The 12,534-nt window shown below is 42.7% G+C and overlaps 1 protein-coding gene across 1 annotated transcript in view; it reads left to right on the top strand.

Moving 5' to 3' along the window:
* The first annotated feature begins 9,928 nt into the window (after positions 1-9,928).
* The window catches only part of NTF4 (neurotrophin 4), a 177,707-nt gene continuing 175,101 nt past the window's right edge, over positions 9,929-12,534 (top strand). The window contains exon 1 of the mRNA XM_040325733.1: positions 9,929-10,399. The gene's annotated coding sequence lies outside the window, so the exon portion shown is untranslated. The remainder of the gene's footprint in view (positions 10,400-12,534) is intronic.

The raw sequence follows: 12,534 nt of genomic DNA on the forward strand, positions 1-12,534 counted from the left end.
CGCCTCCGCAAGAAAGGGGCAAATCTACCTGAATCCGGACCACTGCTTTTTAAATTGTCTATGTATGATTTTAATTATTTTTATGTATATTATGCCAACACATTTTGTTAAATTTACTTATGTGATAGCTCTGGTTTGAGTAGATTCACTTTATATAGTACCGCTATATTCCTCCCCGCCCACCCCTTTGTGTTGGTGTTTCAGGGTCTACGGGGGGTTCCCTGAACCCTTCGACTATTCTATGAATATTAGGATGATGGTACATCTCCAATTTTTTGATATTTTTCTAAATGTTAGAGGTTAAATCTACTTTCACCTCATATTATGATAAACATAACATAACATATGATAAACATGCCCAAGGTAGATATGTAAATAACCTGTCACTCAAAGCAAGGAGAGAGGAAAGGACTTTTTATTTAGACAGGGTTTTATCTGGAAGTCTGTTCATTTTCACTGAACAATAAAAGAGGATTGCTCAGAGCTGGATTAACTCTGTGTGGCAAGACTGGGCACAGATGATAGGAAATCTTATACTCTACATTGTGACATCAAAAAAATTAATAATAATTTTGGGGTTTACATCCACTTTAAAGTAAACATATTTAAAAATATTAACGTGTTTGCAGTACCATTCCAGCTGTACAGAGAATTTATTAGCACAATCTGAGGACATAAAGGATATCAATGATAATATGGTACTGATGTCTAAACAAAATATCCAATGATCACAATTTATATGTATTGGCAAATCAGCATAAAATCAAACTAATAAGAACGGTGGTACAACACACCAACCCTATTTTTGTTCATATAACCTCCTAATATCTCATCATCCTATCACCAGAAATCAATCATGTTGATAAAGATTTTTGTATCCAATAGTCCACTGTTGAATGCTGAATTTTTACATCTTTGTGCTGGGATATAATAAACTATGGGGTCAATATACTAAAATGGGAGAGTGAAAAATCTGGTGCAGCTCTGCAGAGAAACCAATCTGATTTCAATTTTTTTGTCAAAGCGTAATTGTACAAGCTGAAGTTAGAATCTGATTGGCTACCATGCACAGCAGCACCAGATTCAGTATTCTCCAGTTTTAGTAAATTAACCTAGTAGCCAATCAGTTTCTAACTTCAATTTGTTCAATTAGGGCCAATTCACACCAGACGCAGTTCCGTTCAGTTCCGTGTGATTATTTTTTGCACAAAATGCATGCACAGTGTTTTCCATGTATTCCAATGGCTCTAGTTCACACCATGCAGTTAGTTTCAGGTCAGTTTCTGCACCTGAAACTGACCGGAAACTGACTGCATGGTGTGAACTAGAGCCAACTAGCCAATTTTCAGCTTTCACCACTGTCGCACTTTGAATGACAATTGCGCGGTCGTGCGACGTGGCTCCCAAACAAAATTGGCGTCCTTTTTTTCCCACCAATAGAGCTTTCTTTTGGTGGTATTTGATCACCTCTGCGATTTTTTTTTTTGCGCAACAACTAAAAAAAGACTGAATTTTTTTAAAAAAAATTACGTTTTTATTTTTTTCTGTTAATTTTTTTGCAAATAAGTACATTTTCTCTTTCAATTACGGGCACTAATATGGCGGCACTGATGGGCACAGATGAGATGGCACTGATGGACATCGATGAGGTGGTACTGACGGGCACAGATGAGGTGGCACTGATTGGTGGCGCTGGTATGCGGCACTGATGGGCACTCATAGGCGGCACTGATGGGCACACATAGGCGGCACTGATGGGCACACATAGGCAGCACTGATGGGCACACATAGGCGGCACTGATGGGCACAAATAGGCGGCACTGATGGGCACACATAGGCAGCACTGGGCACTCATAGGCGGCACAGATGGGCACTCATGGGCGGCACTTATGGGTGGCACTGATGGATACTTATGGGTGGCACAGATGGGCACTGATAGGTGGGCACTGGGCATGGATGGGCACTGTGGGGTGGCACTGATGGACACTGTGGGGTGGCACTGATGGACACTGGGGTGGCACTGATGGACACTGGGGTGGCAGCACTGATTTACTCATATTGCCAGTCAGTGCCTATTTGTGGGCACTGATTGGCATCTTTTTATTTTATTTTTATTTTTGCAGACTTTTTTTTTTTTGCAGACTTTTTTTTTTTTTTGGCCCATCCTGGTGGTCCAGGGTGGGCTTCCCTGGTGGTCCATGTGGCGATCCGAGGGGGGGCTGCGCTGATAAACAATCAGCGCGAACCCCCCCTGTCAGGAGAGCCGCCGATCGGCTCTCCTCTACTCGCGTCTGTCAGACGCGAGTGAGGAAGAGCCATCAACGGCTCTTCCCGTTTACATCGTGATCAGCCGTGATTCGATACGGCTGATCACGTGGTAAAGAGTCTCCGTGAGAGACTCTTTACCGAGATCGGAGATGCAGGGTGTCAGACTGACACCCCGCATCACCGATCACCGCGCTAAGCGCCCCCCACGGGCGCGCGCGGTATGAAATCCTGCAGGACGTCCTGTCAGGATTGTGTAACCACTTCCCGGACGTAAATCGGCCATAGGCCGGGCGGGAAGTGGCTAAACAATCCTTGTATAAAACACCTGTAAATGTGCACGGACACCGAGGGTAACATAGAGGGACGTTTAGAGGCTGAAAAAAAAGGTCAAATACCAATTTTTTTATGTCCTGTGTGCATGAGGCCTTAAAGTGGTTGTAAACCCTCTCTGACATGTTTTACCTACAGGTAAGCCAAGATTAAGGTTTACCTGTAGGTGTTTTCATTATCTCCTAAACCTACACGGTTTAGGAGATATTAGTCAAAAAGATTACAAAAAGAATACACCGATGTCTACGGCACATGCGCACTGAGAATGCTGGTTTTGTGAATGGCTAATGCCGGCTTTGACGGCTCCCGCACGCATGCGCGGAGTGAAGTCTTCGCCGCTCCGGCCAATCACAGCGCCGGAGCGGCGATACCTGGAAGTAACCTTCCAGAGAGATGTCTGTGGCCGGAGGGGGAGACGAGGATGGCTTTGGGGGCTTCGATCTAAGGTAAGTAATTCATAATGAGCTAGTATGCTAGTCATACTAGCTCATTATGCCTTTGTCCTGCAGGTTTTTATTAAAAACAATAATTAATTTTGGGTTTATAACTGCTTTAAATTTGACTCAACAGGGACAGAGAGTTTCAACCAGGAATGTGTATTCGGTTTTCTACAGGCTAAACTATTTTACGATAGGGTAATAAAGCTGCCTAATAGGTTGGATAGCAGACATCAGTTGATGTAATTACTTAAGCTTGTTTTTCACACACCCTTTCCCATTCTAGTTTTGTTTTCTTAACCCAGTCCTGTATAAACATTTTAGGGTGGATTTACTAAAGGCAAATAGACTGTGCACTTTGCAAGTCCAGTTGCACTAATTTCCCCCCAGAGCTTGTGTAAATGTATTGAAGCTCTGCTGTTTAACATCATCCAATCATGTGCAAGCAGAATATCATTTTGTTTTTCCTTGCACTTGATTGGGTAATATTTACACTTACTAAGGAAAATTAGTTCAACTGCACCTTCAAAGTACACAGTCTATTTGCATTGAGTAAATCAAATCCTTTGTGATGGTAAATGTGATAGGTCTCATTAGCCGATCTCTTATCGCGATTCTTCTAATAATAATATTGCAGCATTGTCAATGGCAATTCCTGAGCTTGCTCAAGATGTTTCGGGCTGGGTGCATGATGTTCCAACAAACTAAAGATTTGAATTTAGCTAGGGTCGCATTCGCAGACCACTGAATTCCTGACTGTTTTGGGGAACTTCGACCTTACTAACATCAAACACCCCCATTTTGCCAAATATTGATGTATTTTTTAGGATCAGGTGACTATTTTCACAACATGTCGCACTTTGGGATCTTTTTCAGTTTAGTGCATACATCTATTGTTCCATAACCTATTGTCTCGTGTATTTGTTGCACCATCAATGGTTATGGGGTCCCATATGTTCCTACTTGTCAGTGACTCAAAGTATAAGGCCCCATTCATACTTGAACTGAGTGTCTTTGTTCAGGATGTTCTTTAGTGTTTGTACAGGCATTTTAGGTTTGATTGATTTTTATTTTGTTTTTTTTTATTTCACCTTTTCAGCATGATTTATAGGCACTCTCACTAGGGTCTAGCGGGGCCAAAAAATGTACTCTGTCCAGTGGCGGCTAATGGGTTCTTCTTTTGGGGGGGAAAGGGGTGGCAAACAAACAACACCCCCCCCTAGCCATGGCACTGACCCCCCCCTTTCTGCAGGTGGTCCAGCACTTACCCACTCACAGGGGAGGGCTGGCAGCCTTAGGCCTGGGGGGGCAAGTCCAGTCGAGTGGCCTATAGAGCATGAAAAAAATGTTTTATTAAAAAAAGGGGGGTTGCCATCCGGGGCCCTGGCGGCCTCCGGGTCCCTAAAAAAAAGGGGGGGTTGCCACATGAGGCCCTGGGGACCTCTGAGCCCTTTAATAAAAAATATATATATATATTAAAAAATATATATATATATATATATATATATATATATATATATATATATATATATATATATATATATATATATATATATATATATATATATATATATATATAAAAAAATGTAAATCTTTTTATGAAAAAGGGGGGGTTGCCATCCGGGGGACATGGGGACCTCTGGGCCCTTTAATAATAAATATAAATATATATATATATGTATATACAGTATATATATATATATATATATATATATATATATATATATATATATATATATATATATATATATATATATATATATATATATATATATAAATATATACTGTATACATTTTTTTTTATATAATTTTTTTATAAAAAAAATATTTTTATTTTTTATTTTTTTTAAAGGGGGTTGCCATCCGGGCCCCTTACAGGTGTACTGCCTGTACCCTCCTGATGACGGCCCTGGTCGTCGGAGGTGGTATTGGAAGCCATGGGAGGTTATTAACTGACCCAGGGAAGAGGTATATAATCAGAATAGGAGGGACCCAAGGACGGAGCCTTGAGGTACCCCAACAGAAAGAGGAAGAGGAGCAGAGGAGATTGAGTTGTAAGTAGGGTTGTCCCGATACCACTTTTTTAAGACCGAGTACAAGTACCGATACTTTTTTCCCAAGTACTCACCAATACCGATTACCGATCCTTTTTTATAAAAAAAGAACCTATACAATCCAGGGCAACCAGTGCTAATTATCCTGCCATGCTGGGACTTGAAGTGCCTCTAGAGCTGTCAGCTGCCCCAATACAAGGCAAGGCAACCTGTGGTGTTGTATTACCCCTAGAGCTCTAAGCTGTCCCACTACATGCCAGGGCAACTGGCAGTTCTGGAGACACTACAAGTCCCAGCATTGGGTTGTACAGGACAGCTGGCAGTTCTGGAGACACTACAAGTCCCAGCATGATAATCACCACTGGTTGCCCTGCCTTGTATAGGGCAGTCCAAGGACAGCTGGCATCTTTAGAGGCACTACAAGTCCCAGCATTGCAGGATCTATCACCACAGGTTGCTCTGGATAGGCTCTGCAGGTACCAGCAATGCAGAACCTAACGCCATGGGTTGCTTTGGGTTGTACACGGACCGCTGGCAGTTCTGGAGACACTAGGTAACAAGGGAAGTATTAGTCTTGGAACGCATAGCCCAGTGTATTGTCAATAATATCACTTCCGTGACATTATCTGACAATTCACTGCTCTGTATTGTCGCAAATCATTTGGCACACATCGCACATGCACAGTGCAAAATTTCTCGGCGGAACGTCACTTCCGTAGCAGGATGCGATGGGTAGCCGAATGTGACGAGACACAGCTTCCTGCCAGCTTACTTCAGGACTTGCTCGACGCTCCGCCCTCTGCTCCGCCCGCTGACCCATTCCAAGTATCGGGTGAAGCATCGGGAGCATTTGTGCGAGTACAAGTACTCGTGCAAATGCTCGGTATTGGTTCCTATACCGATACTAGTTACGGTATCGGGACAACCCTAGTTGTAAGTGACACTGAAAGTGCGCTGATATAGGTAGGAGGAGAACCAGGATGAAGCAGATTTACAGAGGCCTGGGAGGAGGAGCAGATGGTCGACTGTGTCAAAGGCAGTAGAGAAGTCTAAGGCCTCGTACACACGACAGAGTTTCTCGGCAGAATTCACCGAGAAACTCGGTCAAAACCCGGATTCTGCCGAGAAACTCTGTCGTCTGTACAGTTTTGGCTCGATGGAGCCGCCGAGGAACTCGACGAGAAAATAGAGAACATGTTCTCTATTTTCTCGTTGTCCGCGTTGTTCTATGGGAGAAGGCGGCCCGCCGAGCTCCTCGGCGGCTTCATCCCAAAACTCGACGAGGAACTCGACGTGCCAAGCACGTCGAGTTCCTCTGTCGTGTGTACGGGGCCTAAGAGTATGAGTACGGAGAAATGGCCATTACTTTTAGCAGTTAGTAGGTCATTGGTGAGTTTTAGTAGGGCAGTTTCAGTAGAATGTTGTGGGTGGAAGCCAGACTGTAGGGGGTCAGGAAGGTTGTTGTCCGTGAGGTAGTGGTTCATTCGGTCATGGACAAGGCGTTTGATGATGTCAGTTAGGTGTCTAATCTGTCTGCCACAATGTCGCAGTCCCGCTAAAAATTGCTGATTACTGATTACTCTAATAATGTCACTTTTTCCCAAAAAAGTGTAAAAAATGTCAGTTAGGTGTTCAATCTGTCCGCCACATAGGACATACATAGGACAGTTCAGGTGGGGACACGGAGGGGGGTACTCGTGATCCAATCGTATAAGCGAGATTACTAAATTTTTTATTTTTTGATGTGTCTAAAATTTTTATTAAACACTGGCCCAGATTCAGGTAGCCTTGCGCTTTTTTTACGTAGGCGCAGGGCACCGTTTTTGCCCTGCGCCCCCGCAAATTTTCTGCGCTACCCGCGATTCACTGAGCAGTAGCTCCGTAAATTGCGTGGGCGCTCCGGCAAAATGGGGGCGGGAATCATTTAAATTAGGCGTGTTCCTGCGCCGAGCGTAGGGCGCATGCTCCGTCAGGAAACTTTCCCGACATGCATTGCAGTAAATGACGTTGCAAGGACGTAATTTGCTTCAAAGTGAACGTGAATGGCGTCCAGCGCCATTCACGATTCACTTACGCAAACGACGTAAATTTCTAATTTCGCGACGCGGGAACGACGGGTATACTTTAGCATTGGCTGCCCCTGCTATTAGAAGGGGCAGCCTTACGCTAAACACGCCGTACGCAAACGACGTAAACTGCGTACGCAGGGCGCGCGTACCGTAGTGAATCGGCGTTAGTATGCAATTTGCATACTCTACGCTGACCACTACGGGAACGCCACCTTGCGGCCTGCGTAAGAATGCAGCCTAAGATATGAGGGCATAAGAGCCTTATGCCACGCATATCTTAGGCTGTAGTCGGCGTAACGAGCTCTCTGAATCAGGAGAAGTCGTTACGCCGGCGCAAGTAAGCAATTGCGCTGCGTAACTATGGTTACGCAGACGCAATTGCTCTCTGAATCCGGGCCACTGATTTTAATATACTGTCTTTTGTTTATAGTTACCAGGGCTCAAGTCCTGTGGGAATGCGTGGAAACGGAGTTCCTGCACTTTTTTCACAGCAGGAACGCAGTTCCCTTTGCAGGACGAGAGCAGCCGAGCCGCCCGAGCCAATCCTTCACTAAGCGGCGATGCCCAGCTGTCAGGGGCAGGCGAACCTAAGTAATCCTTTATGTTACTGGCCGCTTCGTGTATATGGATTCATCGGGTAGTGTGCGGGTATTCCGTCACTTCCTCGAGGAAGTGCCGGAATACCCGCACACTACCCGATGAATCCATATACAGGAAGCGGTCAGTAACATAAAGGATTACTTAGGTACAGTGGATCGAAAAAAATAAACATGCAGTTTAGTAATTATGCATATGAGCGTATCATTTTTTTTTTTTTTTGGTGGGGGAGTGGATCTTGGGTGGGAGTTCCCACACTTTTTTCCCCAGGACTTGACCCCTGATAGTTACCATGTAATGCAGTGCTTGTTGGAAGTGCCATTGTATGGCGAAACATGTAGAGCAAGAAGTCACTGTTGATTACTCATATTATGGTTACTGTATGATGATACTGTGATGTTTTATACATTCTGTATAAATAAATGTATATTTTTATATACATTTGATTAAAGCGGAGTTCTGCCAATTATTTTTTTTTGTTTAAGTCAGAAGCTACAAATAATGACTTTTAAAATATGGACACTTACCTGTCCAGGGCGCCCGCGATGTCGGCACCTGAAGCCGATCTATCTCTCGGCTCTATCCCTGCCATCTTAGGTAAGGGAATCAGGAAGTGAAGCCTTGCGTCTTCCTGGTTCCCTACTGCACATTCGCGACTCGCGCTCCGCGATCCCACTGATCCCTGCTGTCTTCTGGGACCTGTGTGTCTCCCAGAAGACGCAGGGAGGGGGGACAGAGAAGGCGACGGAAGTGGCGTAGATACCTGCGGGTGGCTCAGATATCTATTCCCGGAAGTGGGAGCAAAATGCCCGTATTAGAATCCCCCCTGAAAGGTGCCCAATGTGACACCGGAGGGGGCGGGTTCCGAAAAGCGGAAGTTCCATTTTTGGGTGGAACTCCGCTATAAGTAATTTTTTGGCACCCTAAAAATCTCATATTACGTCTCCTACCAATATACGTATTCATAGGGATGTGGTGCCTCTTTGACTATCCAACTTACAACAATTTACAATATTAATGAATACATTTTTTTTTTTACTCTTTTTTTTTTCCTTTTATAGCAGAAAGTAATTTTTTTTTTCAAAATTGTCGCATTTTTTTTTGTTAACAGCGCAGAAAAAAAAAAAAGACGCAGGGGTAATCAAATACCCCCAAAAGAAGGCTATATTTATGGGGTAAAAAAGGACATTTAGGGCCAGATCCACATAGGAATGGATAGGCGCAGCGTATCAGAGATACGCTACGCCGCCGTATCTTACCTGGCTTTAAGTCGAATTCAGGAAGATTTTGCGAGTTACAGCGGCGTAGTGTATTGCTGGCGGCGAAATTCAAATCGGCGATTAGGGGCCGTGATTCATTTAAATGGAGCGCGTCCCCGCGCCGATTGAACTGCGCATGCTCCGTTTCGAAATTTCCCGCCGTGCTTTGCGCGAAATGACGTCGCAACAACGTCATTTTTTGAACTTAGGCGTGACTTACGTCCATCCCTATTCACGGACGACTTACGCAAAAAAAAAAAATTTGAATTTCGACGCAGGAACGACGGCCATACTTTAACATGGCAAGTCTATCTATACGCCGCAAAATAGAAATTTAACTATACGCCGGAAAAAGCCGACTAGAGACGACGTAAGAGAATGCGACGGCCGCGCGTACGTTCATGGATCGTCGGAAAAAGCTCATTTGCATACCCAACGCGGAAAACGGCGCGAACTCCACCCAGCGGACGCCAAAGTATTGCATCTACGATCCGAAGGCGTACGAAGCCGTACGCCTGTCGGATCGAACCCAGATGCCATCGTATCTTGGTTTGAGGATATAAACTAAAGCTACGACGCGGGTAATTTGAAAGTACGCCGGCATATCAGTAGATACGCCGGCGTACTCGCTATGAGGATCTGGCCCCAAGTTTGCTTGTGTACAGCGTCGCACGACTGCGCAATTGACAGTTAAAGCGACGCGGTGCGGTTTCCCAAAAAAAATGGAAGTGGGTAAATCCTTCCGGGGCTGAAGTGGTTAAAGTCACAGGTTCAGCAAACCTTTTTCAGAAAGGGGGGGTCAGCTAAAACCAGGAAGGAGCACCTTGTAGATGATTTGTAAAGCTACATAAAGACTCTGAGCTGGGCTGCTGATAAAGAAGAATATGGAAGTCCCAGGCAGGACTGAACACAAGTCCCAGGCAGGGACCTCTGAGCACAACTAGACCCACCCAGGTATTTTGCCCACTGGCCTGGGTGTTATTATCAGGGTGAAATTATCTCCAGAAAGGGGAGTGGAGAAGCAGACACGTCACCAGAAGACAATCTGTGTGTGTGAGTGGAGTGTGTCTGCCTCCTGCCTGCTGGGACCTCTCTCTCCTGTGTGAGGAGTACAACGATCAGTCCCTGGGAGGGAGGGAGGCAGCTCAGTGCTGGGACCTCTCCTGGAGGAGATCGGCAAGAATGACTGCTCTGTCCTGCCTGCTGACACCAACTCTGCCTGCAAGGATTGTCAGCAAGGTGTCCTGAGAGAGAGAGAGGTGACCCTACCGGCCCTGATCTGTCCCATCTCATCCCTGGATTACCACCAACAAAAGTCCCTGAGATCTCTTCTCCGATCACATGTGTGCTGGAGGAGCCGACTGCCTACTCTCTGCTGGAGCAAGGTAAGAAAAGAATGAGGGGGAGAGCTCTGCAAACTTTCTCTACACTTGTGTCTATCACAATCAACCAGAATATGTATAACAATAAAAAAAAAGTATGTGTATAACAAATAATAAGTATGTGTATAACAAAGTATAAATAAGTATGTGTATAACAAATAATACATATGTGTATAACAAAGTATAAATAAGTATGTGTATAACAAATAATAAATATGTGTATAACAAAGTATAAATAAGTATGTGTATAACAAATAATAAATATGTGTATAACAAAGTATAAATAAGTGTGTGCATGTGTATAATAAATAAATGTGTGTGTAGCAAACAAGTAGTAAAAAAGTATATGTATAACAAAAAAGTAAATAAGTATGTATATAACAAGTAAAAAATAAGTATTTGTATAACAAAAAGTAAATAAGTATGTATATAACAAGTACAAAATAAATATGTGTATAACAAAAAGTAAATAAGTATGTATATAACAAGTACAAAATAAGTATTTGTATAACAAAAAGTAAAGAAGTATGTATTTAACAAGTAAAAAATAAATATGTGTATAACAAAAAGTAAAGAAGTATGTATATAACAAGTAAAAAATAAGTATGTGTATAACAAATTGTAAATAAGTATGGATATAACAAGTTAAAAATAAGTATGTGTATAACAAAAACGTAAATAAGTATTTATATAGCAAGTAACACAAGTATGTGTATGACAAATAGTAAAACAAGTATGTATATAACAAGAAGTTTTAAAAGAATGTATATAACAAGTAAAAAAAAAAATAAGTATCTGTATAACCAGAAATAAATTCCGTAAATGTATAATAAATAGTAAATAAGTATAATTAGTAAGCATGTGTATAACAAATAAGCATGTTTATAGCAAATAATACACATGCGTATAACAAATAGTAAATACATATGCGTATAATAAATATAAATATGTGTATAATAATGATTTATTTCTTCTGTGTATAATAAATACATACAGCGGAATTCCTGCATTCTAGATCTGCATCCGCCGAGCTCTTCCTCCTTGCCTGTTCTTCATTCTGAATGGCTGCCTGGCATTTTGGTGGCCATCCAGTGACTTTACTGAGATGCTTTGGTTACAAGTTTGATTGTATTTCGATTTGATTATGAGATTGCCTGCTGGAAAAAGAGATACAATTAATAACTTCTGATTGTAACTTGTAACAATAGGAATCCTTTTCCTTGGATGTGGCATATTGATAAATTGGGTTGTTGACTATAGTAATTCCTATCAGGAGAGTTTAATCGGAAAAGAAAATTGATCATTTATGGAAGCGTGTATGGCCACCATTAGACTGATGACGCTTGTAGGGGGTTTTACTAAAAGTGAACAGTGCCAAATCTGGTGCAGCTCTACATGGTAATCAATCAGCTTCCAGGTTTTATTGCCAAATCTTAATTGAACAAGCTGAATGGTTACCATGCACAGCTGCATCGGATTCTCCAGTTTTAGTAAATCTCCCCATTGATGTTGTTGTATCAATTACCTCCTATTTCAGGGTTTGACAAATTTGCTTGGAATCTAGGAGCCAGCTAAAAAAGTTAGGAGCCAGAAACGCGCCCCGTCCCGCCGAGCTAGCGTGCAGAAGCGAACGCATACGTGAGTAGCGCCCCGCATATGAAAGCGGTGTTCAAACCACACATGTGAGGTATCGCCGCGATTGGTAGAGCGAGAGCAATAATTCTAGCCCTAGACCTCCTCTGTAACTTAAAACATGCAACCTGTAGAATTTTTTTAAACGTTGCCTATGGAGATTTTAAAAAGTTAAAGTTTGTCGCCATTCCACGAGCGGACGCAATTTTGAAGCGTGACATGTTGGGTATTAATTTACTTGGCGTAACATTATCTTTCACGATATAAAAACAATTGGGCTAACTTTACTGTTGTCTTATTTTTTAATTAAAAAAAGTGTATTTTTTTACCAAAAAAGTGCGCTTGTAAGACCGCTGCGCAAATGCGGCGTGACAGAAAGTATTGCAACCACCACCATTTTATTCTCCAGGGTGTTTGGAATAAAAAATATATATAATGTTTGGGGGTTCTAATTAGAGGGAAGGAAATGGCAGTGAAAACACAGGGGAAGCTCCATTAGCATTGCT

The sequence above is a fragment of the Rana temporaria genome, chromosome 10 (assembly GCF_905171775.1).
Source record: "Rana temporaria chromosome 10, aRanTem1.1, whole genome shotgun sequence".
Taxonomy (NCBI): domain Eukaryota; kingdom Metazoa; phylum Chordata; class Amphibia; order Anura; family Ranidae; genus Rana; species Rana temporaria.